General features: G+C 41.8%; 1 pseudogene; it reads left to right on the forward strand.

Annotated features, from left to right (window-relative positions):
* Positions 1–9088: 9088 nt before the first annotated feature.
* The window catches only part of LOC131218039 (serine carboxypeptidase-like 1), a 93105-nt pseudogene continuing 74825 nt past the window's right edge, over positions 9089–27368 (forward strand).

The raw sequence follows: 27368 nt of genomic DNA on the forward strand, positions 1-27368 counted from the left end.
AGGATTGGTTTTTTTTCTTATTCAAGACCATTTTCAATTTATTATAATAAATATTATATTTTTTTATTGTGTTGTAATATAAATTTTGTTCAATATTCAGTTTTAATTGTATTGCATCATTTTTTATGTTCCAAATATTAAAAAAATACAGGTTTTAATTGAATTATATATAATAAAAAAGATCTGGGGCCTCTCAAATCTATACAGGGACTTTTACCGACGCTTGTGTAGATATCTATCGGCGCTTTTCTGTTGCAAAAAGTGTCCAGAAACCATACTATTGTCGGCGCTTAGATTGACTTTTGACGGGGCTTATTCAACATTTAGTGGCGCTTCTTTCAGAATTACCAGCAGCCAGCAAAAGCGCCGGTGAAGTGAGAGCAGGTGCCGAAAAGGAGTACCTAATTGCCGGCGCTCAAACAACCGTTAGTAAAGGTCACTTAATGCCGACATAAGTTTTACCGACATACCCAACTGTCGGCACTTGTCTAGCACCGGCAATAACATTAGCGGCGTTTTTTGGGCTTTTACCAGTGGTTCTGATCGCCGGTAAAGTCAATTTCTTGTAGTGCCCGTACGATGTATGGGTTATATCCAAACCGTCCACCTCTAACATGGGCCCCACCATAATGTAAGTTTTTATCTATACCACTGTCCATGGTGCCCACACATGATGTATATGTTGTATCCTCACCGTCCAGCTAGGACGGTGACATCCACACATGAGGTACGTGTTCCATCCATGCTGTCCAGACCTTGGATGCTGGATCGAAGGAAGACACAAATATTTGCTGATTTAGAACTTGGGTGGGCCACCACGTGGACCCACCATGCATTGTATTTTCTTCATCCATAATGTCCAGAGATCTAGACGATGGAGATCCACTGTGTTGCATGTGTTTCATCAACGCCATCCATCTTTTAGTAATCCAGACCATCCATCTGGATAGTGGGCCAGTAGGCCACACCAGCTATATAGCTCACTGTTGACGTCGGCAAGTTCCGTGGACCCCACCTGGATGTATGTTTCTGCCCACGTCGTCCAGCAGCTGTGGGGCCCACATGATGTATGTTTTATCCACACCATCCATGAGACGCATGACCTATCTAATGTGTGTATTCTATATCCATGTTGTCCATTGCGTGTGAGGCCCACCTGTTGTATGTGCTGGGCCCACTTGTTGAACGTGTGGGACCCACCATGATATTTATTACATCCAGACCATCCATCTATTGAATGCCCAGCTGGCCCACGCAATGTGTGTATTATATCAAAATTGTCCATCTCATGAGGGCCAGTTTGATGTACATGAGGCCCATGTTTGAGGCCAGTGTGATGTATACCTGGCCCATGTGTTGGGGCCCATTGTGATGTATTTGCGGCATGCGTATGAGGCCCATTGTGATGTATTTGCGGCATGCGTATGAGGCCCATTGTGACGAATTTGAGGGCCATGGGATGTGGCCCAATGTGATGTATATGAGCCCCAGGAGTGAGGCCCAATGAGATGTACGCGAGGCCCGTTATATGTGGGAGGTCCAGTGGTGATGTCTGAGGCCCACCTTGTTGTGTGTATTGCATGCACATTACCCATCCGTCCTTCTAGAGATTTTAAAGGTCGAGGGCCCCATAGTGATTCTGTTTCCCAATCCTAAATGTACCGCAGCATAGGACAATGGTGGTTAAATATCCACCGTTATAAACTTTCGTAGGGCCTATTGTTAAGCCCATTCCCACCAATACCTTAATGGGCTAACCCAAACCGTTGGGCCCCCACCGATGATAGTAATACCCGTTTCCCTGTGAGGATGCTTTTTAAGACCTACCCAGCGCTATATGTATTGTAAACAGACGCTCTCCATCCCTTTTTCCAAATTTGTATAAGGGTCATGGGCCCCATTGTGAGTTAGATCCCCATCCCCTAATGGGCCCCATTGTAGGAAAAATGGTGGTTAAAGGCCCACCATTGTAGGGCCTATTGTTAAGGTTGTTCCCATCTTCCCTCACCTAGCCATGTGTAGGGTCCCACACGTGTGGTAAGCAGATCTTACCTTTTTGAGCTATCCAAACCCATTGGGCCCCCATCGATGTTAGTACTACCCATCTCTCTTATTGGGCTAACCCAAACTGTTGGGCCCAATTGATACTAGTACCTCTCACTATGCCCTGTAGGATTGTCCAAACCTTGAAGCCCACCTTTTGTTCACACTAGGCCTTCCATAGGAAATGTGGGCCACTTAGATTCATGTTTTGCCCACGCGTAGTGACCATACCCAAGACCCATTTAGGTGTTAAGCGGGCTAACAAATCTGCTTGGAAGGACACATAGTCCTAAATGTAGAAATTCAGCCAAGCCCATCTTGTCTATGTACCGAGCCCCATAAGGAAGCCCAGTTTGTTCATAATTAGAAAGCTCAATGGTTCACCCTGTTAGCTCACCTTGTGAACTCGTCTTACTATATACCCATTTGAACCACCACGAGAGGTGTATCCTTCCCTTGTACCCCATTTACTAGGACCTTGTGACATGTACATATCATCTGCACCGTCCGTCTCTTTGTTAAGACAAGTGCGAGGTCTATCTTGAACATTAGTGTATCATCTAGGTCATCCGTTGCTTAGTACACCACCACATCTTGTCGTATATGGAAAAATATGCGGGACCAGATTTAGTATATCCACTATGTAGAGCCTACCTCAATGTATGTTTTAGATCCACCGTCCCTCTATGGACCTTGCCTTAGGATATATGATATGTTAGTACCTTGAATAGGTTATGATAGTTTATCGTGGACTATTCCATATAGACTTCTACATGTTTAATAGGGCGTATCGTTCAGCCCCTACTCTCGTAAGAGGCATACTGGCTAAGACCAATCATCGTCTGTTATATTTGATAATCATGCTAGTATACTTAGTCTAGTAGGACACACTGTAAGCATGCTTAGTATTACATCATGATACATGCTATATGCATCATTTGTATGCCTATTGTGAGAAATGGTTGATCATGGCATCGCCATTGGGCTGAGTTATTTAGGGGACTCCTTAAGAGACAAAGTTGCCCCACATGATCACGCAGTACGTGCAGGTTTAATACATGACTGGATGGTGTGACTCATGCATCTCGCATTTGTGTGACATGATCACTTGGTGCCCTAATGATAATAAGGTTGTTGCCTCCACATGTTCATCGTAGATGGCCAGATAGGATATCAAAAATATTTGGTTCTAGCACTGTGGGTACATAGGATGTCCTTAGGTGAGAATCCCAGAATCCTCTGGTACCGAAAGAGACTCCAATGTCTAGGCTGAGTGGATACATACACGCCTGGGTGCCAAATACCAGTAGGTAGCGTCTCCCACTGTGTCGTGGTCGGTTGGAAAGCAGTGTGGCCTTATTCGCCCTAGTGAGGGGGCTGTAAGCTAGGCTGAATTTAACTAGCTCCCAAATGAGTCCGCTATCGACGAGCCGGATAGGTATTGACAGACTATTGGCTAGGCGGATAGTGGGGTCTTTTCTATTCGCTGGTTATGTGGCTAGGGAGGCGGCAACCATTGTGGAGTATACTAGACCCCGGTGATATCCCAGCGATGAGTCATATTGACATATGGACATACTGAGTATGCGGTTATGTACCTACCATTTGACTCATTCATTCACTATCCACTCGGGCTGATGGTCATAACTAGATCATTACGTGCACCTTCGCAATGACCATGGTTTCAGTTGGGCGCGCGACCAACCTGAGATAAAGAGTTTACCACATTGAGTCTATCTATCCAAATTTAGGTATGGGACTAGTTTTGGATAGAAGTACCTTATGATAGACCCCATAGCTTGCGATACTACGTATTATAATCCCGACTTCACACTCCAGATCGGTCATTTCATTCACACCACATATTGCATTACATTCGTGGCATATGACATTTTGGATTACTATGTTTCTGCATTTATATGGCCTAAATGAGATTGATGGTACTCGTGGACTCATCAGGATTTGTATATTGCATTGCACCCTCAGTATATGATATTTGGCTTATTATGTTTTTACATCGCATAGCCTGGATAAGGCTGATGGTATTTATGGACCTGTCAGTATGTTTCCACATTACTCTAATATTGCATACTCCGATATTGTATGACTCTTGGACTGGCTAGTATTTCCGACATTATATAATTTATGGATTTGTATTGTATACTTGGCACTTACCTTGCACACACAATTACACCACTCTCAAAGCTTTCTATAAGCTTATGCACGATAGATGTGTGCAGGTAGCGTTAGGTCGCAGTAGCGTTGAGCTTGGAGTGTGCAGCTGTATTCTAGAGCTTTGATTTTTTATATATGTATTTCCCTTTCAGCACTGTACTCAAATAATTTATATTAGTTGATATGTGATGATGATGATGTTGCATTTGTGATTTGGGTAAACTTGTGGTTATGCTTCTTACGAGATAAATGTCTGTCGAAAAATCCTCCTTGTAGGATCCTAAGATCGAAATCTGGCACATGAGCCCTGGAAGTTGAGAATGGGGTCCTACGGATGCTGTCGGCACCAGATTCGGTGATCAGAAATTTTATGAGCCTGGTTTTCGAGTTTGGGGTGTGACATTTGTGCCCCTAGAAAAAACATCCAGTCGGACAAATACGTATATCACGTACGATAGCAATAGATGTTGGTCTGTACCATGTATGCATGATTAGCCAAACCATTATTAGTCCAGTTATAATCAACCAATTTAATTAAGCTAAAAGGTCACTACAGGGGCTAGTTGCCAGCGCAGGCTGACAGCTCGGGCATAGGTCTTATACTACCATCCCCGGCTTATGAGACTATAGCCTTAAGGTGTGTATAGAGTCAATCAACACGTGACCAATCAATTCTCAATACAAGATACCTACCACCATATGTTGACTACGAATGAAGTATCAAAATCATTAAATGCAGTGACTAAAATGAGACAGTATATATGGATCAATATGAGTAAACAGTGAAGAGAATAAATGTTGTGTGGTTCATTCCATGGTCAGGTAAGTGGAATCACTACATAAATGGTAGACCTCATAACTCAATTACCACTAATCATAACCTCCGTGTTGAGGGTTTATTTTCATCACAATCCGTTCCGTTACACCTTAAGCTTGGACTCTCTTAAAATAGGAGTTCCATAAAGAGGTTTCAAATAACGTATGACTTACAATCAATACAATCTTTGAGGATTCAAGCATGCCTTGATATGTGAAATAAAACTCATGTATGCAAACAGTTCAAGAATCATATAATCCGTACTTATCAATTTCTAAAGCATAAGTGTTTTGGTAAATCCAAGTCATACTTTTAAGTTAAACTAACTAGCAGTTTAACGAATTCGAAGAACATATAGTAGAGTAAACAATTCAATGATGGTCCTATGACGTATGATGAAATAGAATAAGGACTTGATCATTTCTGAAATGTATGTTCAATAGCTAATCAATGGTTAAATAAAACTATGAGGTATGTATTCATTTGAACCAGTTAAATGATCATCCACTCCTATGAGATCATTTACAACTATTCTAAAAGACTACTCCTAATCGAGTTTAGAGATGGAAAGCTCAAGGGAAAAAAAATCATCACCTGGAAAATTGTAGTCCCGACCTGGATCTGAATTCCCAAGTAAATCTCGCGGCCCAAAGTCATGCAAGTAATTTTCCTAAAATTATCCCCAATCATATAATTTACATTAGAAGACGTCCAAATCCTTGAAATAAATGGGGTTTGTAAGGGCTTGGTAATCCATGGAACTTGGGCCTGATACACTACCTAAGGGACCAGAATTCAGGCTAGATTTCTTTCTGGCCCATTAATGGATGTGGTGTGGTACCCTAATTATCATCGTGAGGCCCACTTAGTGCAGCCCATTGCATTTCAAGGTGAGGCCCACTTAGTGTGGTTGGACAGGTTGCCCGGTCCACCAGTGTATAATTGGGCTGCACTCGGCGAGGCCCACAGCCCTTTATGGTGAGGCCCACTAAAATCTGGATGGGTGCGGCCCACCTGCTCTATGTGGTACGACCCACTGTGGTTTGCAGCAGGGCCCATTGAGATTTGAAACTCAGGTGCGGCCCACCTGCTGAAAGTGGTGCGGTCCACTATGAACTATTGTGAGGCCCACCTGGTTTCCTGCTGCTATCAGCCCAACTAAGGCTTGCATTTCAACTTCAATCAGGGCCTTCTTGAGGCCTGCTTTTAGTTCAAATCAAGGCCCAGTTAGGGGCCTAATTTTAGCTCTATACATGGCTCGTGTTCTTCCATATTTTCAGCCCAGCAAGCACCATCAAAATGCTGGTTTTTCGCTCAGATTGCACAACCCAAATGAGGTTGTTCTCAGCCTGATTCTCACGGTCAGCCTAGAAGCCGTGTTCGGTCTGGCTAAAGGTTAGAAAAACCATGGCCCAGCTGAGGCTTGCTTCCCACGCATAGCATAGCCTAGATGAGAGCCTAACTGAGGTCAGGTTCAGGCTTGCTTCATGGGTCGAGTGAGAGTCCAAACCAAGCCCACCTAAGGTTTATTTCCAACCCAACCACAGCTCATTGGAAGGCTGATTTCAGCTCGGTTTTAGTCTAGCTGAGAGCTCGTCTTGGCTTGGTTTAAAGGCCCTGGACTTAGGTCCAAAACGCAGCCATTGATTGGCCTTGTTTTAGTTAAAAATACTGCAATTGTTTAGCCTATTTCCGGCCCTAAATCTAGCCATCATTTGGCATGGTTTCGGACCAACATGGACTCATTGTTGGCCTGGATTCAGCCCATATCTAAGCCTTGTTCGAGAGCTATTTTCAGCTCCTAACATGGCCTGATTAGAGGCTGTTCTTCCCATGGACTTTGGCCAGATGTTCGGCCCAAAACACAGCTATGGTGTAAGCTAGCTTTGGTCCACAACTCAAATAGGGTGAAGGGTAGCTTTGGCCCAAGACACGGCCATGAAGAAGGCTGGTTTCAGCTCTGTTTGTGCTGACTACAGCACCAACAGCTAAGTGTCATTGCATGGAAGCATGGAGTGAGGTAAGTTGCTACCTGGTTAGCTGCGATGTTGAACGGGTCGATTCAACAATTCTCTCTCTCTCTCCTTGGCACGAATCCCAATGGCTACAGGACTCCACTTCTTATAGCAGTGGGAGAGAAGGCTTCAACGGTTGGAAAAAAGGTTGCCCTTGCAACGGCGATGATCGAAAGGTGGCCATTCTTAGAGCCAATCTGGTCCTAGTAACGTGTTACTGGCATTCTAATTTCTTAGAAAAGTATCTTTTTAAGCCTTGTTGGGTCCATCTTGTGATCAGATTTCGCTGGGTCATTGGGGAAGATGACCGGCCCTTTAATGGCAAATCAGATTTCTACGTATTACAACATGATCTGGTCCATTTGAGCGGACTAGATCGAACCTCTGATCAACGTGGGGTCCACTTTTTAGGCCCCAAACGTCAATTTCGAATCATCTAATGAGAATCTTCATTTCTCACCATTTTCTCGTGAAATGATATGTTTCCCATCTCCTTATCATCTCATCCAGAAGAAACGGCTGGGATGGCACCATGTGGCTCCAGGAATGGCTAGAAATGAGCCAACACTTCCCTCCCAAAGAGGAAACTTGCTTTTTTGCTTTTCCATGGGCAAGCCTTGCTCGGTTATTTCTAGAAAAGAGAGAGCATAGCTCACCCTGGCGATGGATGGCTGGGATGGCCTGATCAGGACGATCATGGACCACCCATGCAGTCCTAGGTGGGTCCCACCTTGCAGACATCTGCCACGTTCAAAAATTTGGACGGTTGCAACCTATCTTCCACGTTCCTTTGCATGGGCTTAAAGGTCTTTATTAAGTCAGGTCCCACGAGACAATTGGACGGTTCGGATCACTTAGAAAGTGGCCAAGGTGGGCCACTTTGGGGTTTAAAGATTGGCAGTTCAAATTTCCAAACGGGCGGGAGAATTCATTTCGCTCTGCAATTTTGGCTCGGTTAAAGATTGTTTGACCAAGCCCGCCGTTCCAGTGCACATTGCACGAATGCATGGTGTGTACATGCACCTTGTGTGGGGTCTACCATGATGGTTGTGACAAATCCAGACCATCCATTCATCTTAGGATCCCCCTATAGGGGTCTCGGCCCAGTTTGGGGCAGGGCCAAGGCCTAGGTGGGCCATATCACACATTCCCATCCTCTGTTGGTCAATATACCTAGATCCAAGGGCTGGATCGGTTTAAAATCGGGTTTCAGCAATCAATTTGGGGTCTAGCTCACGATGAAGGTTTGATTGGCCACTAACTGACTTTTAAGAGCAAGTTGTAGGAGCGTTGTCCCCAATATGATTTGATTAAATGACATAGAAGCTTCTATAAGTTGGGATTTTTAGTTGATCTTACCTTCTTGACCAACATGGAGTTGGTCTCAACTCCTAGGTCCTCTGATGGATAGCTTTAACATTGACTGGGTGCCCTATCCTGTATACATTATGTTCAAGCTATCTAGTTAATCAATTCCTGATTTTCACTAATGCAGGTTTAAGAGGTAACAACCGTGTACTGGAAAGTATGGGGTGTTACACTCTGCCTCCCTAATTTGGAAGAAAATCATAAACTTTTTCCATATAGCTCTCTCCAAGTCTCGATGGCTAGTGGGTAGAGGGAAGATCAATTTCTAGGAGGATGATTAGATGGGACTGGGCCCGCTGCTTCTGTGGAGAACTCAAGCTATTCCTACTCTTCCCCATCTTGCCCAAGTCAATGACTTCATTGGCCCCCCTAGGGTGGTGCGACGGGGTGAATGTCACTCTGTTTCTGGCCCAACTAGTGATCGATCACATTAGGCGTGAAGGGATCTGCTTGTCTGATTCTGATGATAAGCATGTCTGGCTTGATGCGTCTAATGGTGATCTGTTTGCTGGCACTACCTAGCAATGTCTTAGAGCTTCTGATAGTAAAAAAAGTCTGGGTGAGTTGGGTCTGGCACCCCAATCTGCCTCATAAACAATCGTTGCTAGCTTAGAAGATCCTCAACAGGGCTATCCCGGTCAACTCCATAATCCAGAGCAAGGGCATTAGCATGGCGTCCCATTGCAACCGCTCCTACCTGCCGAACAAGCCTGAAGTTGAGACAATTGATCACCTGTTCGCCTCCGGGAGGCCACTTCCTGGTGGAGTGCGTCCCGCGGCCCCAGTAACACCTTTCCCCTGCATGACCTGATACCTATTTTCATATTTTGGGAACTGTGGAAGAGCAAAAGCACCAGTTAATTTGATAACAGGACTACATCGACTCAGCGAATCATCGTAGGCGTCTTCTCTTGGATTAAATGGGTCAGCGACTCCTTCCCTCGCCCTATCCAGCTCGACTTTGCCATGACCTCTCTGCGGAAATCCCTCAACATCCCTATCCCAACCTCTTGCCCCCAGCAAGTGATGGTAGTCAAATGGGCTAGACCGCCTACTGGATGGATTAAGCTCAACGTAGATGGCTCTGCCAGAGGTAACCCGGGTCAATCGGGTAGTATTGGTGTTACTAGGGATAGTAAGGGCAAATTCATCTTTGCTTTTCAACAAGGATATGATACCAGCTTGAACACGAGGGTGGAGATTAGAGCCATCCTGAACGGCCTTTCATTATGCGTGAGGGCGGGTCTTTCCAGGGTGGTGGTGGCCTCCGACTCGATCATCATGCTTCGAGCCCTATCCAACAAGAAGCATTCCAACTGGTCCTTCTGGTACTGGCAATCCAGAATCTAGGCCATCTCCCGCTCAATTGAGCCTCTTCTAGTCCATATGTCCAGAGAGGCTAACTTGGTGGTGGATGGTTTGGCCAGATTAGGCAGTGCAGGCCAACAAGACCAAGATTTTCTCTCCTGGGCAGCTGTCCCTCGCCCGATACGGGGCCTCCTTTTCCTGGACAAAACGAGCCTAGGGTGTAAGACCCATATCCTAGCACGTACCGTTCCGTAGGCTTTCGCGATCCTCCCAGTCGAATTTCGGCGACCCACGACGCGTAAATAGCAGTGGCGCGCGATCCTAAGTTGTATCCCGTATTTTAGAGTCGGTTCGACCTGAGACTTGTACCCTAGTGACCGCGCCGTCGCCGCGGTTCCGATGTCGCGTCTCACGCGCCGAGGTGATACCCAGGCCAGAAGATGTAGGCCCGCGTTCAGTTCAAGGAAAACACCGCGCTGTTGCAAAACCCAAGAGAACATCACATCAAATTCCATCAATCTCATCAATCAATTACACATCACCTCACATGTCAAAGTATAACCCCATCCCCAAGCAACCCCCAAAGTCAAACTCTCTCTTACACAAAGTACACCCACCACATCACTCACCCATCTCTCTCTTTCAACCTCTCTCTCTCATCTCTCTCTCCCTCATTCTCTCCAAGCAACCGTCCATGGCTTCCATGGGAGAGAAATTAGTGTGGCCCACCTTCCTACCTTCCATCTCCACCATCCAAGTCCGATCTCAACCGTTGAAGTCCACCCATTTAAGCTCTAGCCTGCATTGGCGGAAGGATGAAGAAGAGATCTAACGGTGGGTGTTCCTTCTCTCTCTCTCTCTCTCTCTATGCCGTGCAGCCCACCTGATGCGTGTGGTGTATCCATGCCATTCATCATGATGGAGCCCACCTTTGTATATGTGAGAAATCCATGCCACCCAGCCTCATGTGGGACTCACCTGGCTGAACGGATTGGCCAGGTACACCTCATACCAGTTATATAGCTGGTGTAATTGATGCCACTAAGCTCTTTGGATCCCACTGCTGTGAAGTCAGCAAGCTACGTGGGGCCCACAATGAGGTAATGTTACAGCCAGGCCGCCCATCCAGTACACTTGGACGCTGGATGCATAGCTATATATGTATATATTTTTTTTAATATATATATTATCTTTAATATAATTTTACGGTGGGCTGATGTACGTGGGACCCACCTTGGGAAGCAGATTTGCTGGAGTACTTGGAACCAGCAGCAGCGTGCTGCTGTGCTTGACGTCAGCAACGGTGGGACCCACCTTGTTGGTTATGTCCAGACCGTCCGCCCATCAGCACGTAGCTGCTGGACTGACGTCAGCAAGTCCTATGGGTCCCATATGATGTATGTTGTGTATTCACGCCGTCCATCTATTGGAGTGGGCCCACCCACACGTGTGACACGTGTGGAAGGTGGGACCCACCTTGATTTATAGATATATAGATATTATATTCACACCGTCCCTGGCGAGGGACGTGGATACCCACCCTGTTGTATGTGCCCTTTATGCTAGCCATCTGTGGGTGGAGTGGGCCCACCCACACGTGTGACACGTGTGGTAGGTGGGACCCACCTAGATTTATGTATCCTGATACCCATGCCACCCATCTGGACGGTGGATGGGTGAGGCCCTCCTTTGGTGTATGTATTTCATACACGCTGTCCATCTGTTTTGTATGGTGGGCCCACCCCACACGTGTGGGTAGGTGGGACCCACCTTAATCTGTATGTTTTATCCACACTTTCCGTCTGAATGTGTGGCGTGTGGCTGCACTTGATGTATGTGAATGCAGCCAGGCCGTCCACCTTGTTTGCTGGACGGGTGTGGCCTACCATGATGTATGCGATGTGATCTCATCATCCTGATGGTGGGACCCGCCTTGATGAACCTTGCAGCCACGCCGTCCATCTGTCTTAGCTGCCAACGTAAGGCCTACCTTGTGAGGTATTGTGTATTCATGCTACCCATCCATGTGGCCCCCACATGATGTATATGTTAACCCAAGCTATCCGTGTTGGTGGGGCCCATCTGAGACAGGCAGGGCCCACCTTAACATGGTGTTTATGTGGCCTGATTGCTGAGGCCCAAAGTGATGTATGTAAGGACTATTGTGGTGCATTCTGTGGCCCATATAAGAGGCCCAATGAGATGTTTGTATGGCCCATATGTGCGGCCTAATTTGATATTTGTATAGCCCACATGTGCGGCCCAAATGCGATGTTTGGGTGGCCCACGCGATAAGGCCCAACTTGATGTATATGAGGCCCATGAGTCGTAGCCCATTATCATGTATTTGAGGCCCAGAAGATTAGACCCATTATGATGTCTTTGTGGCCCATGAGTGAGGCCCATTGTAATGTCCATGTAGCCCATTTGGTGCGGCCCATGTATTATGGCCCACTTGATGTATATATTAACTCGCATGAGAGGCCCATTGTAATGTGTTTGAGGCCCATGGGTTACGGCCTATTGTGATGTATCGAGGCCCATGGGGTGTAGCTTATTGTGATGTATTTCTGGCACATTTGGTAAGGCCCAATGCGATGAATGTGCGGACCGATGTAAATGTGCAATTTCACTATAATGTATGTAATGATATTTATATGGACCACTCTTTGAGAGCAATGATGGTTAAATGTCCACGTCGTGACCTTCCCTTAAGCCGATTATCGTGACCAATTTGTCGATTCTGATTACCGATCGATTCCAAGTGTCATGACCGATTGCCGATTTCGATTGACGTAACCGATTTATCGATTTTGATTATCGATCGACTCCGATTATCGTGACCGATTTGCCGATTCTGATCATCGATCGATCCGATTGTCATGACCGATTTGCCGACTCTGATTATCGTCCGACCCTGATTGTCGTGACTATTTGCCGATTCTGATTATCGATCGATCCGATTGTCGTGACCAATTTGCCGACTCTGATTATCGATCGACCCTGATTGTCGTGACCGATTTGTCGACTCTGATTATCGATCGACCCTGATTGTCGTGACCGATTTGCTGACTATGATTATTAATTGACTCCGATTGTCGTGACCGATTACCGACCCTGATTGTCGTGACTATTTGCCGATTCTGATTATCGATCGATCCGATTATCGTGACCGATTTGCCGACTCTAATTATCGATCGACCCTGATTGTCGTGACCGATTTGCCGACTCTGATTATCGATCGACTCCGATTGTCGTGACCGATTTGCCGACTCTGATTATCAATCGATTTCGATTGTCATGACTGATTTGTTGATTCTGATTACCGATCGATTCCGAGTGTCATGACCGATTGCCGATTTCGATTGACGTGACCAATTTATCGATTCTGATTATCGATTGATTCCGATTGTCATGACCGATTTATCAACTCTGATTATCGATCGACCCTGATTGTTGTGACCGATTTGCCGACTCTGATTATCGATCGACCCTGATTGTCGTGACCGATTTGCCGACTATGATTATCGATTGACTCCGATTATCGTGACCGATTACCGACTCCGATTGTCGTGACCGATTTGTCGATTCTGATTATCAATCAATCCGATTGTCGTGACCGATTTGCCGACTCTGATTATCGATCGACCCTGATTGTCGTGACTATTTGCCGATTCTGATTATCGATCGATCCAATTGTCGTGACTGATTTTCTGACTCTGATTATCGATCGACCCTGATTATCGTGATCGATTTACCGACTCTGATTATCGATCGACTCCGATTGTCGTGACCGATTTGCCGACTCTGATTATCAATCGATTCCGATTATCATGACCAATTACCGACTCCGATTGTCGTGATCGATTTGCCGATTCTGATTATCGATCGATCCGATTGTCGTGACCGATTTGCTAACTCTAATTATCGATCGACCCTGATTGTCGTGACCGATTTGCTGACTCTAATTATCGATCGACCCTGATTGTCGTGACTGATTTGCCAACTATGATTATCGATTGACTTCGATTATCGTGACCGATTACCGACTCCGATTGTCGTGATTGATTTGCCGACTCTGATTATCGATCGACCCTGATTGTCGTGACCGATTTGCCGATTCTGATTATCGATCGATCTGATTATCGTGACTGATTTGCTGACTCTGATTATCAATCGACCCTGATTGTCGTGACCGATTTGCCGACTCTGATTATCGATCGACTCCGATTGTCGTGACCGATTATCGACTTCGATTGTTATGACCGATTGCCGATTTTGATTTGTCGAGGCCAATTGTATAGGCCGATTCCGAGTGTCAATTCCAATTATTGAGGCCAATTCCGAGTGTTGACGCCGATTTCGATTGCCAAGGCCAATTGTCGAGGCCTATATGATGTATATGCGACCCGTGTTTGAGGCCCAATGTGATCTATATGCGGCCCGTAATTGAGGCCCATCGTGATGTGTATTAGGCCCTCTTGTGAGGCCATGGGTCCTCTATATTTTAGGCTCTAAGTGGGCCACCCCTTGGGGGCAATGTTAGTTAAATGTCCACATTATTGAGGCTGATGTCGATGCCGATTATTGAGGCCGGTTATTGATACCAATTATGAGTATGTGACTACATGGCATCATGATACACGCTCATACGCATCATCTGCATGTTTGTTATGAGATGTGGTTGACCATTGCATATTTCATCAGGCAGATTGTTATGAGACTCCCTGATAGGCGGAGGTTATCTCATATGAGCGCATGGTATGCGCAGGGTTGATGCATGACTGGATTGTATGACTCATGCATCTTGCATTGTGTGCCCTAGCGACACCAGGGCTGTTGCCTCCACAGGTATACCGTGGATGGCCAGACGGGACACCGGAAATCTGTTCTACATGGGGTGCTATAGATATCCCTAGGTGAAAGTCCCTAAACCCTCTTGGTTCCAGAGGTTGCTCCAACGTTTAGACCGAGTGGATGCATGAGCACATGAGGGCCGTATACCTTAGGCCGCGTCTCCCACTGTGTCGTGGTCGGTTGGAAGGGGGTACGGCCTTATCTGCCCGAGAGGAGGGGGCAATGCTAGGCTGAGTCTGACCAGCTCGAGGAATGGGTCCGCTATCAACGAGCCGGGCCCGATATTGGCAGGCGGATAGTGAGGTCTCTTCCACTCACCTTGTTGCGCGCGATGGGGCGGCAATCTGGTTTGGAGTGTAATAGACCCCGGTGATTTTTCAGAAAGTAACTGTACTGATATGTGGACTTATTGAGTAGGAATTGCACACTTATACATTCGTTTTATTCACTATCTACTCGGGCTGGTGGTGCGCAACTAATTGTTGTGTACCTTCGCATGGCCAGGATTTCGGTTGAGCGCGCGACTAACCTGAGATCAGGAGTTTACCACATTGAGTCTGACTATCCAAATTTAGGTATATGACTGGTTTGGATAGAAGTCCCTTATGGTGGACCCCGTAGTCTGCGACACTACGTACTATCATCCCGACTTCACACTCCAGCATGGTCATTCCATTCGCACCACATATCGCATTACATCCGCCGCATATGGCATTTCGGGTTACTATGTTTATGCATTTATATGATCTAGATACAACTGACGATATTCGTGGACTCATCAAGATTTGCATATTGCATTGCATCCTCAGCATCTGTTATTGTCTTTTTATGTTTCGTATTGCATGGCCTTGGTATGGCCGATAGCATTCATGCCTTGCATCACAAAGCTTTGGTACAACTGATAACATTTATGGACTTACCGCATATATTCCACATTACTCTGATTTCGTATGATTTATGATCTTATTAGTGTTTCTGATATTGTATGATTATGAGTTTATCAGTATTTTCGCTTACTCTGATTACTCTGATATTGCTTACTTGGCACTTACCTCATGCACACACTTTCACCACCCACTAAGCTTTTTATAAGCTTATGCACGATAGATGTGTGCAGGTGATGTTAGGTTGCAGCAACATTGAGCCTGAAGCATGCAACGGTCTTCTGGAGCTTTCATTTATTTTATATATGTATTTCCCTTTCAGTATTGTACTCGAGCGATTATATTAGTGGATATGTGATGATGATGTTGCCTTTGTGATTTGGGTAATCTTGTGGTTATGCTCATTACGAGATAAATGTACGTTGGAAAATCTTCCTTGTAGGATCCCAGGATCGGAATCTGGCGTATGTACGCTGGGAGCCGAGAATGGGGTATTACAGAGGCTGTCAGCACCTGATTTGGCGATCGAAAATTTTGTGAGCCCAGTTTCCGAGTTTGGGGCGTGACATAGGGAATCTTCGATTCTCTTAGCCCTACCCTTGTCCTCCTTTTTGTCTCGGCCAGCCCCGAATTCTAGAGCTGTAAGCCGATTGCGGCTCTTCTTTTCTATATTGGAATATACTTCGGTTTTTTTTAATCGTGAGAGGTGACAAAGGGGAATTTGTATTCGCCTTTGGGACAGGTTTTGGGCTAGGCTCCAACAACAGAGTGGAACTATGAGGGGCGTATGATGACCTTCTGTTGTCAATAAGCAAGGGGCTGTTCCAGATCGAGTTAGGATTGGATTAGAAATTTGTTATTGACCTCTTGGGGAAATCAATCCTTCTTGGCAATGAAGACCTTGGGTTGCCAGGATTGCTAAGCTCATGGGTTGGGGTAATATCTCTCCTAGGCTCATTCATAGGGAGGGGAATGGCCCGACTGATGGTATGGCCCGTATGGGGAGTGACTTGCAATCGTCCCTCTTCTTTGACAGCGCAAATGACCTCCCGTCTCATATTTGGGGCTTGGTCTTCTTGGATAGAGTTGGCCTAGGTTCCATTAGGGTCTTCCCGGTGGGTCCCTAGAGTATTTTTTGTATAGGGGTAGTCGGTTTTGGGCTGTGTTTATGATAGGTGCCCCCCGTTTCTTATGCTGTTGCGGGTTCCCGAATTGCTCCTAATGGCTGTATAGCATAGTTGCCATTGAAATGAAATTTTGCAGAGTTCAATATATATATATATATATATATATATATATATATATATATATATATATAAAATAGATAATACTTACAACAAAGAAGAGATGTGGAGAACTTGACTTTTGGGCCACGGAATGCTAATGGTCGGCCCACCTGATGAATGCCCTAGATCTTGCACACATGTGCATGCTTGTAGATTCTCAATGCTCTTTGCATAAATGGCCTTTAGTTCTTGGTTCAACTTTCTAGATACCTTTGTGCTTGTTTGTGTTTGACCATGGATAAGCTTACTTTCTTGGATGTTTTGTTTATCATATCTATTTCTAAACTTACTGGTATGTAAATTCTATTTTAATCAGTGGCAGAGATAAAAAAATTATTGTTATTGTAACTCTTAATTGTATGCATAAGCTCATTTATTGTGCATGTACATTACACATGAAGTAACTTGATACTTCATGTAATGTGTGCTTTTATTTTCCTACCATTCCTATTTCTGCATAAATTCTATGTACGTAATTTATTATTACTTTTAGTTTTACAGGCCTATAGCTACCAATATAAATCATTGGATTATATGAGAGATTTCTTATTCCTTGTAAATTTGTTCCTCTAGTATGTACAGTTTTATTTTTAGTTCTAGTTTTTAAGTGTCCGTGTTCTTGCATTATGGCTTGATAATGAAAGCTTGAAGGATATGTTGCTACAAAGTATGCTCTCAAGGTAATCTTTTTCCCATGTGGTTGAGAATTTTCCAGTGCCATTGATCTTGCTATTGATGTTGATGTTCTCTGTTTGTAGCATCCTGAACATATTAACAACTTGATTTTGGTTGGTCTTGCTGGATTTTCATCAGAGTCAGATGGTAAGTCAGAGTGTTTGACAAATTTTACAGTAAGATTGAAAGGTGTTATCTTAAATCATCTCTAGGAATCTAGCTTCACTTAGGTAGAGTATTGAATATAGTCATGCTTCCCATCTTTAATATTTCATAGTTCTCCAGTTCTTTTTCTTTAGTGAAATGCTCGAAATAAAACTGGTATAGAGTGCAACTCTTGATCCCCCAAAATTCTTGGTAAGGCCTGAAGATGAATAAATTCTTTAAATGTCTTGTTTGAGCAATAAATATCATGTCTCAACTGTGGAGCTAAAGATCAGGTAGCTCTTGATACATGTATCTAGCTGACTATTATTGTCACGGAAGACCTTCCTCTGTTTGATCCAAGCTGATTGTTCTAACATTTTTATTTAGCAACTTCTTACTTGCCAAACTTACACAAATAAAGGTCTTGGGCAGCAGAAACTGGTGAAATCTCTCTTCTATGAAGAATATTTGAAGTCTTTCCACCAGTGGGGAAGTAAAACTCCTGGTCATATCCAGAGAATTTTGAGATGCCCAGAATTGGAGTCAAAACTAGTTTGCTTCAACCTCTTTCCCTCTCCCTATCAATCTTCTCGTTCCCCATCTCAATGACTGTTATGCTGTGTTGACAATTATTTCTTGCAGTTGCAAAGAGCAGCAAAGCTTTTAGATTCTTATGGTCAGAATCTCCTCTTGGTTGTAGGTTTTCCTGACCAATATAATTTCAAGAATGGCATATTTTTAAAATGCTCCAAAGTACATGGTACCTTTGTGCACTCATATGTAGGTATTTGTACACCTCTTCTTGATGTATTTGTTGCATCGTCTACATGTATGCATCTTGCAAATGATTATCTATTATAGCATAAATTACCGGTTTTCTTTATTAGTAAAGAAAACAACTGTAGTTACAACTCTCTCTATCTCTAAATTCCCACAAATACAAAGAGTGAGAATTTTTTTTCAATAGTTGAGATTGATTTCTTCAAAAAGTTGATTCACCACCTTCTGCTTATAATTTCACATTCTCCAAGATGTTATATCAATCTCTTAGAAGCTAAATCTATGATATATGTTGTTTCATTTCTAGAGACATTATCATCCAGCTTTTAGCTGTTACTTTTGGATTTTGTGCAGGTAAGCAGAGCCACTTTGGTTACGTAAGGGATGGGTATAAAGGAATTGCAACTTGCATCTCTGCCTTGTGTTGTTGCATATCGAGCTCATGTCCTAACTGAATGATTAATTCGATATAAGATAGTTACGATACGTGTCATTTCCTAATATCCTTTTTGATTCAGATATTATCCCAAAGGCTCTTTTGAATGCATGCATGCCTAAGAACCTGGTCTCATTCCTCAGGTAATCAAGGACCACTTAGATGACCACATCAAAGGATTAAAGTCCAAAAGTAAAGAAAATTCTCAGGCACTCCTTCCCTGGATGAAAGATTGGCTTCATATTTTCTCTCAACAGACATGGAGAAAGAACTGCCACTGATCCATTTACTTTTAAAACATATGCTAGCCTCCAAGGAAAAGTCCAGAGGTCTGCCAGCGAATGACATTAGACGAGTCACCCTCCACCAGCAGAGGGTGGCAAGAAGGTTCTTAAAAATCTAAATAACTGAGAATAGATGCCTGAGCTGTTGCTTCTTTATAATCCTTTTTTTCTCCAACTGCTAACATTTGTTCCTACTTGTATTCCTGCATAAAATTTTGATTGAATCACTATGCTAATCTTTCTAGATTTCCTTATCCAAGAACTTCAAGATGATGCTTCAAATGTCTTACCACAAATATATGAGCATTTTCATGGTGTTTTTGATATCTCTACTTTTTTACTTTCTGCAGCTGTTATGCTAATTATGTGCTCCAGTGCGTAGCATTTACTCGGCCTTTTTCTGCCTATCTTCTTCAAGGACTCGATACCAAAACATGTTTGTTTATACCCTCTAAATCCCCTTTGTATTTTTTTCTTACAAACCGTTACTTTCTTTTCGTGAACTGGATGTTTTAGTGGTGTTTCACTTGTGAGTTTGAGTCTCTTATTGTTTAATACTTATTTATTGTGCTTCCTCAAGCCCAAAGAAAGAGTGGTGTTTTACTTGTGAGCTCGAGAGTCTTCTTTTGAAAGCAAAGGAAGGGAGGTCTCCACTATTAACAACTGCAATACTTTCCCAAATAAAAAGCATTGGTAGTCATCTTGGTGGTTTAATCCAAACTGCCCAAAATTTATTTCTTGATCTAACTTTTCTTTACACTTTAGTTTGAATGTAAACATTATCTTAATGGGAAAAAAAAATTTTGAGAACTAGCTTATATTTTGATAGATTTACCTTGTATGATTTGTGAGATTTGGGATATTTTTGGTTAACACACTTAAATTTGTGTCTTACATTTATATAGTAATTTCTGATTATCTTTTTTTTAAAAAAAGAATTGGCTTGTTGCTTCTTTATTATTTTTGGTTAACATAGATAGGTACCAACGTTGTTTGGTTGAAACGATGTGTGGACAAAGAAGCTGGAGATAGTTAGCTGTATTAGCCAAGGTTGGAGTGGACCACATAGAGATTTTTATTTTTTTTAATGTATTCGGATAATTTTCCACTTATTATTGTAAATATTATATATCTTTTATCGTAAAGTCATACAATATTTGTTTAATATTCATTTTTAATTGTACTGCAACATTCTTTGGGTTTCAAATATATAAAATATATATATATAGGTTCCAATCGAAAAATACATATTTCAAATATTAAAAAAATACCGGCGCTTCTTAAATAAGGAAAGGTTCAAAACCATTACAAAATAAGTCAAAATACTATTCCTAAAATACCGTTTCCAAAATTAAGAAGGGTTTAGAATTGTACCGAAAATGAAAATTTGTGATCGTTATGAACCAACCCTAAATTGAAACTTTGTGATGGTTTTCAACCGTCCCTAATTTTTTTGTGACGCCCTATGTAGGAACGGTTGAAAATTGTCCCCGAACCATTCAGGAATGGTTTTCAACCATTCTTAAATAGGGATTTTGGTGTAGTGGTATTCTTAAAGATGGGTTGCACAACCTACCTATTTAAGGAGTTTGATAATAAAAGCCATCCGCAATAATACTGGAGACCCCAAGCTTGACTTTCCTTTCCTTTCCCCTCCAATTTCAATGGGTACTATCAACATGTGGCATGTGAAGAAGTGTTGGGGATTAAGTGTTGATTTATAGAGCTTGATATTGGCAGCTAGTCCTGAAATTGCGGTAGATCCGCTAGTACTGAAGTATGAAGTATGACCAAATGTCCTAGAGGGGGGTGAATCGGACTTTTCAAAGATTATTTTCCAATAAGTACAAACAATGCCTAACTTTTAAACAGAAGGATAATGCGAAGTAACTCTAAGGCTTAAGCAACTACCCTATAAAGATAGTGTATATAAGTGTGTGGGATGTGATATGTATCAATCCTTAACATTCATCTAATCATGCATAATAATTAAGCATCCAAAGCACATAAGCATAATTAAATAAATGTGCAAAGACAATCCCAAACACGATCAAATATAGTGGTTCCATTACGTGCCTACTCCACTCACGACGAATGCACTCAACCCATGAGTGTACCGGATTTCACTATTGGAGATTTTAAATCAGGTTCTGATCAATGTCAATGATTAATCTTTTTGAAATATTTTGAAAAACATGTTTTGATTTAAAAAAAAAAATCCAAATAGTTAACTGATTACATTGTTGGATAATATGGGTAGTGCTATGAAAATCTGGTCCATCAAGACTGTCAATATCGAATCATGGTAGTCATCAAAATATTTAATCTAAACGAAGTGAGGCTAAGTGCGATCACAAATACTAAGAGTCTTGTTGACATATATCTGAAACTAGGAGTGTGGTATAAGGATTACACACGTAATGTGATGACGTGTGTCTATCCTTAAGAGGTCCTGAAGCTTTCAAATGTCTCCAATGAGACATGACTATAGTTCTACTTACTCAAACTATATTGCGCATATTTAGAGAAAAGTATAAATTAACTTTATATCAAAATCATCCAATAACTTTATTAAATGAGATTCTTTAATGTCTATGAAAATAAAACATGCTCTACTCCCATTAACTGAAAATATCAGTAGGATCAATGACTCTCATCGATATTACATACTCCTAAAATGGCGTGATAGGGAGCCCTTTAGTGAGAAGATCCGTAATTATCATCTTAGTGCCGATGAACTCCACAGACACATGATGATTCTGAACTCTTTCCTTTATAACGAGATACTTGATGTCAATATACCTTGACCTTGATGAGTGCTTGTTATTACTAGATAAGGAAATTATAACAGAATTATCACAAAATATTCTTAATGGTTTCGGGATATATTCTAGTACTCGCAAACCAAAGAAGAAATGTTGTAACCACACTACCTGATTAAATGCCTCATAACAAGTAATTAATTCAACTTCCATGTTGGATGAGGTTGGTTAACTGTTTCACGCTTTTCCAATATATAACCCCACAACCATTGTGAAGATGTAGCCAGAGGTGAACTTCTTAGTACCAACGCAGTCAGCATAATCTGCGTGTGAGTATCTAACTAACTCCAAGTGGTTAGATCTCCTATAGGTGACTCCGAAGTCCTTTATTCTTTGTAGGTAGTGTAACACTATCTTTGCAGTTATGCAATGCTGCGATCCTGGATTAGACAGGCATCTACCTAACATTCCAACAACAAAGGCAATATCCGGCGACGTGCATATTTGAGCATACAAGATGCTCCCTACTACTGACGCGTATGAAAATTCCTTCATTCGACTATTTTTCAAATCTTTCTTGGGACACTAAAATTTGCTGAACTGAATTTATCACCCTTTTACAATGAGTGACTGTCCAAGAGCATAGGTTTGAATGTCATACCTTTCGAGTATCCTATTAATGCAGGCCCTCGTGACAAGCTGAGCAGTCCACGAGATCTTTCATGACAAATCTTAATGTTAATGACATAAGAGGCGTTACCAAGGTCCTTCATTTCAAATCTTTGATATGAGAATTTCTTGGTGTCGCTCAATATCCTGATGTCACTGCTATCTAATAAAAATGTCATCAACATACAAAATCATCATAATGAACTTACTCTCACTGATTTTAATATAGATACATTCATCTGCAGTGCTTTCTTCAAAGCCATATGAGGAAATTACTTCATGAAACTTTAGGTACCATTGTTGTGATGCCTGTTTCAACCCATAAATGGATTTCTTTAGTTTACTAACTAAATGTTTTAAGCCATGGGCTACAAAACATTCGGTTTGTAACATATATACATTCTCATTCAGATCCTCATTGAGAAATATTATCTTTGCATCCATCTGATGTAACTCTAAATCCATATGAACTACAAGGGCCATTATGATCCTGAATAAGTCTTTCGTAGATATTGGTGAAAAAGTCTCCTTAAAGTCAATGCCCTCACGCTGGTTAAAACACTTGGCAATAAGTTTGACTTTATATCTTTTGACATTACCCTTAAAGTCTCGCTTGGTTTTAAATATCTATTTACAATCAATCAGCCTTATTCCATATGATAACTCAACAAGATCTCATACTTTATTGTCCCTCATGGATTTTAACTCATCTTTTATGGCATCAAACCAACGAGAAGGATCAATACTTTGTTTGACTTGTGCAAAGGATTCATGATCCTTTTCCATCCCTATGTCAAACTCGTGCTCCTATAAGTATATGATGTAATCGTCTTGATTTACTGGTATTCTCTCTTTTGGATCTTCTTAATGGTTTAGCTTGTTGGTGTGATTTTGACTTTCTTCATCAGTGGATTGTACATGAGGTTCAACATGGTGTTCTACGGTAACTACAGGGTCGATTGCAGCATTTATATCCACATGATCTTGAGTGACTATGACCAACGTCACTGTCATTTCTTCCTCAAATATAAAGTTTTTAATGTTCGTGCTCCTACTGTTTTCAGTGCCTTCAATAAATCTGGCATTCTCAGTCTCAACAATCCTGATAGAGTGGGAATGACAATAGAATCAATAGCCTTTTGAACTTAAATAGACAACTTATGGTTCTAGGATCGAGCTTCCATTCATGCGGGTTATAACATTTAGCCTCAGCAGGACATCCCCAAACATGTAGATATCGGCGACTTGGTTTTCTCCCATTCCACAACTCAAAAGGGGTTTTACTTACAGCCTTGTTGGGAACCTTGTTAAGGATATGAACTGCGATTTTAATCGCATCACCCCATAGAGATTATGGTAATGTCGAATTACTAACCAAGCTCCGCACCATATTCATAAGGGTAAGATTACACCTTTCAGCCACACTATTCTGCTCTAGAGTGCCAGGCATATATATTAGGTGAAAATGCCACAATCTTATAAGTATCTAGCAAATAGTCTTGGATTGTGACTTGATTCATCATATCTACTCGTAATATTTGTCACCACTGTCAAATCTGACAACTTTAATCATTTTATCGAGTTGATTTTCAATTTTGGTCTTATAGATTTTAAAATCACCCACGGTATCTAATTTCTCACTGATAAGGTAGAGGTACCCGAAATATGAGTAGTCATCTATGAAGGTAATAAAATATATGTATTCACTCCAAGATGCTATAGGGAATAGTCCACAAATATCCGTACGTATCAACTTTAAGAGTCCTACACTCCTTGCGTTTTCCTTTTATGCAATCAATGCACACTTTATAGTCGGAGAAGTCTAGAGAATAAAGAATTCCTTCTCACAAATCGTGTCTAATCTCTCACGAGATATATGATACAATCACATGTGCCATAACTTAGAGGAACTCTCATAGTCTAGTCTACGTTTTGATCCTACTTTATTTCCATACAAGCCATTAACATTATAGACGTGTGAGGCAATCAAGTCTAGTCGATATAGGTTGTTCACTATAGAGCCGGTGCCAACTTTAACAAATTAAGGTAAATACCGAATCCTTTATTCTCAAATTGGAACGAATATCCCAATTTATCTAAACGAAAAATATAGACTAGATTGCTCCTCATAGAAGGCACAAAAAAATGTAGCTACCAAATCCGATGAATAATCAGACTTTTACCCAATCCTATTGACTCCAATTGCCTCTAGGTTAACTTTAACACCATTGCTTACGTATACCGAGCATTCTGCATCAGTTGGTGGCCTGGTCTGTAGTAAGTCCTGCATAGAAGTACATATGTGAATAGTGGTTCCCGAATCTATCCACCAAGAATTCATCGACAGATCAATTAGATTAGATTCAAAATAGACTAGAATAGAATTATTAACCTTCTTTATGAGTCATTGCTTATACTTTACACAGTCTTTCTTTTGATGGCCTAGCTTATTGCAAAAGAAATAATTATTACCTTTAACCTGCTTGCGGCTCGATCCATTCGTAGGTCGATTTTCAACTGGTGAACCTGGAGGACCATGAGGTCCTGAAGATCTCTTATTAGAACCATGTTTCCTTTTCTATTTCCATTATGTCCATGTACATGTCCTGAGGTTACAAGATCAATATTCTGACTGTTTTCAAAGGATTTTGACGGTTCAGAATTTTCTGAAGTGATCTTCAAATGTAAGCATTTCAGGACTTTCTCTAAAGCTTCTATCCATTGAACATAGTCAGACTTGTTTAGGATGGGAACTTTATGTGTTTGAGTTGGAATTTTAACTGGTTGTAAAATATACTCATATTAGCAACTTGTTTACATAAACCAATTCATGAATAAAACCAAATATCAGGCAATCTTAACAATTCAATTAATTAGGGCTTATAATTGAACTATTCAGGATGAAGATGGGCCCAAACATCTGATCCTGCCGAGAGTCAGTTACATCATCATTACTCCTCCTGTGGGAGGTAGTGATAATATGTAAGTGACACTCCTGAACATGAGCTAAGCGATGCCAATTATGTAAATCTGAGACACTCAACACCTGTGGGTGAGATAAGTCTTTCAGCTTTATATCATAAGCATCATTTACTCCACTTCGTTCATGCTCCTGTCAAATGGTGATCGTTTGTGTTTTCGTCGTCGTTCGCATGAAACGAGAACGCAACTGAATGCAATCTTTTAACTAAATTCCCAATATCACAAGTCCTTATTCATGAAAATTTTCACCTATTGAGGTCACTGTGGTGACTAACACAGTCAGATTCAATCCCACAAATTTTGACTTTAAGACTTAGGATTGCGATTTAATCTTGCCCTCAATGGATTAACTATATAAATTAGTCTGATTTGGCCCACAAGGCGGTTAATATTAATCGTTGGGAAAATGAGGAACCTTAAAGAAAGACAAATGGGTAGGCTTTTTGTAACACCCCGGTTCCCGGAACTCGAGTACACTACTCATTTTCCAAAAACCCGAGCATTAACCTTTAACGGTGGCTCAAATATCATGTACATTTTTTTTCTTTTTATCAGAGTTAATAAACTAGTGAAATATAAGCAAGTCAAGTATAAAAGGGAGTCCAAATATACAAAATTAAATATTCGAGTAGTTTCCCGTAAACTTATATAAACCAATGTCTTAACTTTTACAAAACATAACAGTATAAATTAAATACAAATGAAGTCAGGAATGGAGAGTCGCAAGATCATCTGGCTCCTCCCATTCCACATGAACACCAGCATACGCATCATCTGCATCTCCTACATACTGAATACGATTCGATAGCGTCAATGGCTATCTAGTGAGGTATAACCCTTAAGATTTATCGTATCATCAAGATAATTAAGCACAATTATCAGAGACTATATAACAAATATTACACAATAATTATCATGGAAATTAGATAAGGTTCATTAAATACACATTCATTAAATAAATTATAAAAGATAATCTTATTTAAGTGCATGGATGCATGCACATGCTCACAGACCTGGGGATGCACATCCAGCTGGCAAAAAGTCGCCTAAGGAGAACAAGCCACTCGAAAAAGTACTCAAAGTTACGCCCAAGGAGAACTAGCCACCCAGAAAAGACTATGCGATGAGGATACCCAAGGTGGACTAGTCTCCCGGAAAAGTACTCAAACGTACGCCCTAAGAAGGATTAGGCACCTGAAAAAGTCCATGCAACAAGGACACCCATAGCGGTACGAATGCACGAAATAATAATTTAGAATCACCCAATAAAATATTGTATGGTACAACCTATAGTGATCTACGAAGACCCCCATGTCATCGACCGCCCGGTAAAGTCCGCATGCCTTGAAAATGCATGATTAGCCTAATCATTATTATTTCAATTTCAAGCAAGCATTTTAAGAAAGCTCAAAGGTCACTATGGGGGGTTTGTTACCCAGCATAGGCCAACAGTTCAGGTATAGCGTCTCATTCCACCATCCCTGGCTCATGAGACTAACTAATAGGACGTTTAAAGGTAACATACTCAACTAGTGGCCAGTTATGGTTCTACAAGTGGAACTTACCATCACAAGGTTATATGAAGATGGTTCATTCAAGCCGCATAGGGCAAATATTCCTTAAAGCCGCATAAGGCAAGCAGTCCATCCCAAGGATGTGATAAAAAAGGATTTTCCCAAAAGCTACCTAGGCAACAAATGGTCCATAACATGGTAAGTCCACCATATAATTTCATTTAATCCATTACGGAAATGGCCACTAATTCGAGGGCCTCTAAATACACCATAAAGAAATCGCAACTAGTAAAACGAGTCACGTACAATATCAATAGTACTTACACATATGAAGTGTTCAATTTAAACTAGAATAGGAATATTCAA

This window comes from Magnolia sinica, chromosome 11, assembly GCF_029962835.1.
Source record: "Magnolia sinica isolate HGM2019 chromosome 11, MsV1, whole genome shotgun sequence".
NCBI lineage: Eukaryota > Viridiplantae > Streptophyta > Magnoliopsida > Magnoliales > Magnoliaceae > Magnolia > Magnolia sinica.